The following is a 6,000-nucleotide window of genomic DNA, read 5'->3' on the forward strand; positions in this document are numbered from 1 at the left end:
TGTCTTTGGTGATCCACCAAATCTCCTCAAACTTCTAATGAAATATAACTTCTGTTGTGCCTTCCTGGTAACTGTAATTCTTTTTTTTAATGCAATTTATAGATAACATTGAATTCACTGGCTGTTGACTGACTACCACAGGGATCCCAGCTCACTAGAAGTAAATATCTGTTCAGTAACTTGTGCATGGATGGGAAAAGGCCACGTTCTTCGTCAAGCTCTCTCCAACAAGGAGTGTGAACCTTTTGGTACCATGAGACCTGTTGAACTGTCTTGACCTGAAATGTTGACTCCATCCATAGGTGCTGTCTGACCTGTTGAGTTCCTCCAACATTTTGTGTGTTGAACAGAGATCTCAAGCCCAAGTCCCACCTTTAACAACAGTGCAAAGACGTCTGTGAGCAGTACCAGAAGAATGGATTGGCCATGATGAAATGGCAGAACAGACATGATAGGCCAAATGGCCTAATTCAGCTCCTACATCTTATGGTTTTGTGATCTTAAATCCAAGAACCATAATAGAACCAATGAAAGACCACATCTACCAGGGCGAACAAACAACCAGTGTGCAAAAGACAACAAATTGTGCAAATACCAATGAGAGAAAAGAGCAATAAATATGGAGAACATGAGATGAAGAGTCCTTGGGACTCGCACCACCAGGTTCAAGAACAGTCACTGCCCCTCAACCATCAGGCTCTTGAACTAAAGGGGATAACTACACTCATTAAAAGCCTCATTTAAGGACTCTGCTATAACATTATTTCATGCCCATTACTTATTCCTATTTATTTATATCTCCATTTGCACAGTCTGTTTACAGTTCCTCTTCTATAGAGTTGCTGTTTACCAGCAGAAGAAGAATCTCAGGGTTGTATGTGGTGGCATGTATGTACTCTGATAATAAATTTTACTTTGACTTTGAGTCCATAGGTTGTGGAAATGTGGGCTGAGTGGCCTGTACTCTACTGTACTATTCTATGTATGTAGTTTGATGTGGGGTAAGAATGGGTTGCAGAGAAGTAAATGGGGGAAAACGGGATTAATTTGAAAATATGCGTAGATTTGTCAGTCACATGGGTTTTTTTCTATTTCATGAAGAAATACCAGTAAGAATATATTTAAGAAATATATAATTAAGAAATAAATGCTCAGGTTCTCAGAAGTAAGCTGTCCACTAATTTCTGATAATGCAGAAAGACTCCCTGTTCAGTCAGTCCCACACCAGCATGGCTGACAGTTCTCTAAAATGGCCTCTCCGATCTAACAGCTGCGTTGCTCATGCAGAATTACCACCCTGTTTATTTTATAATGCGGGTGTGCAGTAAAGATGGAGCGCTACCCACATTGTGTTGAGCTCACAGCTGCCTGGGAAAATCAAAGGCTCCAAAGTCAATTTAGGGAAAGACTGAGTCATTGTTCTCTTCCACTGTGGAGCCAAGAAGCAGGGCCCCAAGATGCTTTGGTCACTTTAATTCCCACTTCCATCTAAGCCACATATTGTGCTCAGTAACTGGAAATCTACACTTCACTGGGAAGACTGAAACAATGGGGAATGCTTTTTGTTAATCTGTTCCAGACAGGGAACGCTGTGAATGATTATAATCTAAATGAGCTCTGCCTTGCAATGTTCCACTGCTCCCTAGTTTTCCATCCAAATCCATTTCGGATAATCTTGTCACTCAGACATGATCTAAGCTCTTCATTGCATAAGATATCAGTCTAAACCCCTCCAAGCCCGGACCTGCAGCCAAACAACTCTGCAATTCTGGTTCCCAGTCCGTGATTTTTTCCCCCCCAGCCTGACGTGTAAGAAACAGTTGCAGAAGTAAACCAGTTCCCCTTCAAGCCTGCTTCACCATTCAGATTAAAGATCTAATCTTAAGAATTAGCTTTGTTTCCCACGTGTACATCGAAGCACACAATGCAATATGTAGTTTACATGAAATCAAATCGGTGGGGATTGCGCTGAGCAGCCTACAAATGCTGCCACGCTTTCAGTGCCAACGTAGCGCGCCCACAACTGCCTAACCCCAACTCTACATCTTTGAAATGTGGAGGAAACCAAAGTACCTGGGGGAAATCCACATGGTCACGAGAGCATATAAACTCCTTAGAGACATCTGTGGGAATTGAACCCTGAACTTATAGCATCATGCTAACCATTATTATATGATCATGTTCAAATCTATTTTTCTGCCTGTTTCCTGTAACCTTGGTGCCATACTCTGCACAACTCTGCTCATCTTGGTCTTGAGCATAATCAGTAACTCTGCCTCCACAACTCTGTGGGATGAGAATGCCGAAGATTCATAAAACCCTAAGAAAATAAATTCTTCCACATCTCTGTCTTATATGATGAGGACTTCTTCTCAATTTGTGCCCCATTTTCCCATTTTGGAATACCCTGTCAAGGGAAACATTTGCTTCGTATACAACCAGTCAAACAGCTCAGGATCCAATGATTCGATGAGATCATCTTTCATTATGCTGACCTCCACAGCCTGTTCATTGGTATCTCAGAAGTCATCTCTGCACAGCCTTCAGTACAGAGACCACAACTAGTGCAGTGCTACAAAGTCTCACCAAATGTAGCACGCCCATTAAGTTTGTATCACGCTGACTGGTCACTTTATCAGGTACCTCCTGTATGTAATAAAGAGGCCACTGGGTGTGTGTTTGTTGTCTTCTACTGTTGTATCCCATCAAATTCAAGATTCGACATTTGTGCATTCAGGGATGTTCTTCTGCACACCAATTTTGTAACGTGGTTATTTGAGTTACTGTCGCCTTCCTGTCAGCTTGAAACACTCTGGCCGTTCTCCTGTGCCCTCTCTCATTAACAAGGCACTTTCACTCACAGAATTGCCGCTCACTGGACATATTTTTGTTTTACGCACCATTCTCTGTAAACTCTGGAGACTGTTGTGAGTGAAAACCACAGATGGTCAGCAGTTTCTGAGATACTCAAACCACCCCATCTGGCACCAGTGAACATTCCACGGTCAAAGTCACTTAGATCACATTTCTTCCACAATGTGATGTTTGGTCTGAACAGCAACTGGACCTCTCGAGAAAGTGTACCTTTTTTTTATGCACTGAGTTGTTACCACATGATTGGCTGATTAGATATTTCCACTATCAGGAAGCTGTACCTAATAAAGTGGCCATCACATGCACAGTCTGAAGATAATTTTTTTTTAAATTTATCCCCTAGCCGCATCCTCATTTGGTCATTATAACCGAACAACAACATAGCCTTTATTTGACCTTCCCTGATTAATCTATTGGTTTACTCAGGTTAGGGGTGGAAAAGTTACCGAAAGTTTCCATCCTCAAAGTTTTGCTGGAAGAAGTGTGTTCAAGTATGTCTGGGCAATAGCTAAATTAATGGAATGAACTAGCAAGCTTCCTCTCAAGGTTCTCATCCAATGTTATCAAGTTAGTACTGACAATAAACCAGCATCGCTCATGTACACATTTTAAGTGTGTTTGCTCTCAAAAGAAGTGGACAGCACTTGCCCCAAGCTTAGCTGATTTATTTTTAACGTTGACAGTAAAGAATTAAAGGTATTCCACTTCATTTGAGTCTGTAATGTCCATTTAAAGAGGGTTTATGACCTTCTGGAGAAAGCACAGATTATTCAAGGGGCTTTGTTCTGGCTAGTTTTAATATGCATGAAGATGAAGTCTTCGAATTTAGAAACCGTGACCCTGACTGATGATTTATATGAAACTTTTAAGTATCTTGTTCAGGGAAGCTTCTTTAATGGGTTTTTCCAGGAAGCTGAATAATGTCAGAACCTCTTTCTTGTGGTTAAATTATGGCATCTGTTTGAATGACATTAGTAGTTCTGTGTTAATGATTATAATTTGTAAATGGGAACTAAGATCAAAGGGTTCTCCATGATTCCTGACCACTGTTTTTGCATTCTTATTGTGCATAGTGATCTGTCTGTGATGACTGGGAAACAACAAATATTTAATAAAGAAAATGTAGAATTATCATTCTATCACACAGAATAAAAGGACTAACAAAGTGCACCATGCACAAATGGTTCTGGCTGCACAACAGTAAAATCAATACCGAATCAAAAAACAAATGGTTCTTTGAATATGCCCCATTAGGCAGGCTAAATAAAGTCTCTGAATAACTTTAAAATCTTTAGTGTTTAGGGATTTGTGTTTGTACCCAGGACATCTTCAAGGAGCGGCATCTCAGAAAGGCAGTGTCCATTATTAAGGACCTCCAGCACCCAGGGCATGCCCTTTTCTCACTGTTACCATCAGGTAGGAGGTACAAAAGCCTGAAGGCACACACTCAGCGATTCAGGAACAACTTCTGCCCCTCTGCCATCCGATTCCTACATAGACATTAAACCCTTGGACACTACCTCACTTTTTAAAAATATATATAGTATTTCTGTTTTTTGCATGATTTTTAATTTATTCAATATATATATATACTGTATAAAGTATACTGAATAAGATTTACTTATTTTTTTTAACTTTTTTTCCCCTGTATTATATATTGCATTGAACTGCTGCTGCTAAGTTAACAAATTTCATGTCACATGCTGGTGATAATAAACCTGATTCTGATTGTAATTTAATATCTAATTGAATAGAATCACACTTATCCACACACAGACTTCTTGAATGCAGAATGCAGAGCTCTACATTTGACTGGGTGGCAGAAAGACTAAATGCTTCTCTTTTTTAAATAAGAAACACGTTTTGCTGTGTTTAAATACGCTTGCCAACACTACCTTATGCTAGCTCTCTGAACAACCCCGTTCCCATGTTCAAGGTCCCGTCATCAGTAGGTCCGGAGTTTGAGGCCTGGTGTTTGGTGGCTGGCGTGTTCTTGGGTCGCTGCCAAGGATTACGGTTAAGGGGTCTAATCAGAAGACTGGAAGCTGATGCTCGTCGGCCAGAGTCCCGGGTCTGCAAATATCTCTAAGTCTGCTGGGGAAGGTGAAGGCCCAGTAAGTGCATGTCCAAGTCCTCTGGAGACTGTAGGCCGAAGAAAATGGTCTGTTCTGATCGGGGCTTACTTTGATCTTGTTGTATTGCTTGTTGTGGGCATGTTATGTTTGTGCTGCAATGTGTGGTGACGTATGTTTTGATGTACGTGCGAAAAATAAACTTAAACTTGAATTTTGAATCCTCTCACCATCCTTCTTTGAAACCCGTTCTCCCCATATTCCTGTCAGCACCCCCCCACCACCACTTATCTACACACTAAGGAACATCTAATTGATCAGTTAACCTACAGCTCACACGGAGGAAACCAAAGCACTTTGACAAAATGCACAAAAGCACAATGAGGACACACAAGGTGCAACAGACAGCACCGGAGGCTGGCTGCTGGAGATGTGAGGCAGTAACTCCATCAGTCATATCACCATACCACTCGTGAATGATATTCCATTGTCCTGGGGTCTACAGGAATGAAAGGCAAATCACTCAGGCATCATTCTGACCAAAACACACAAAATGCTGGAGGAACTCAGTAAGTCAGGCAGCATCTATGGAAACGTTGTGGGCCATGGCCCTTCTTCAGGATCAGAAAGGGAGGGGAAAGACACCAAGATAAAATGGTGGGGGGAGGGGAAGGAGGATAGCTAGAAGGTGATTGGTGAAGCCCGGTGGGTGGGAAAGATAAAGGGCTGGAGAGGAAGGAATCTGATAAGAGAGGGGAGCGATAGGAGAAAGGGAAGGAGGAGGGACCCCATGGGGAGGTAAGAACTGGTAAGAGGACAGAGTGGGAATAGAAGAATAGGGAGGGGGAGGGGATTTTTTTAACTGGAAGGAGAAACCAATATTCATGCCATCTGGTTGGAGCTACCCAGACAGAATATAAGGTGTTGCTCCTTCACCCTGAGGGTGGCCTCATCTTGGCACAAGAGGAGACCATGGACTGACCTGTCGGAACGGGAACAGGAATCAGAATTGAAATGTTTGGCCACTGGGAAGTCCCGCTTTTGGCAGATGGAG

The sequence above is a fragment of the Hemitrygon akajei genome, chromosome 11 (genome assembly GCF_048418815.1).
Source record: "Hemitrygon akajei chromosome 11, sHemAka1.3, whole genome shotgun sequence".
In the NCBI taxonomy this organism is placed as follows: domain Eukaryota; kingdom Metazoa; phylum Chordata; class Chondrichthyes; order Myliobatiformes; family Dasyatidae; genus Hemitrygon; species Hemitrygon akajei.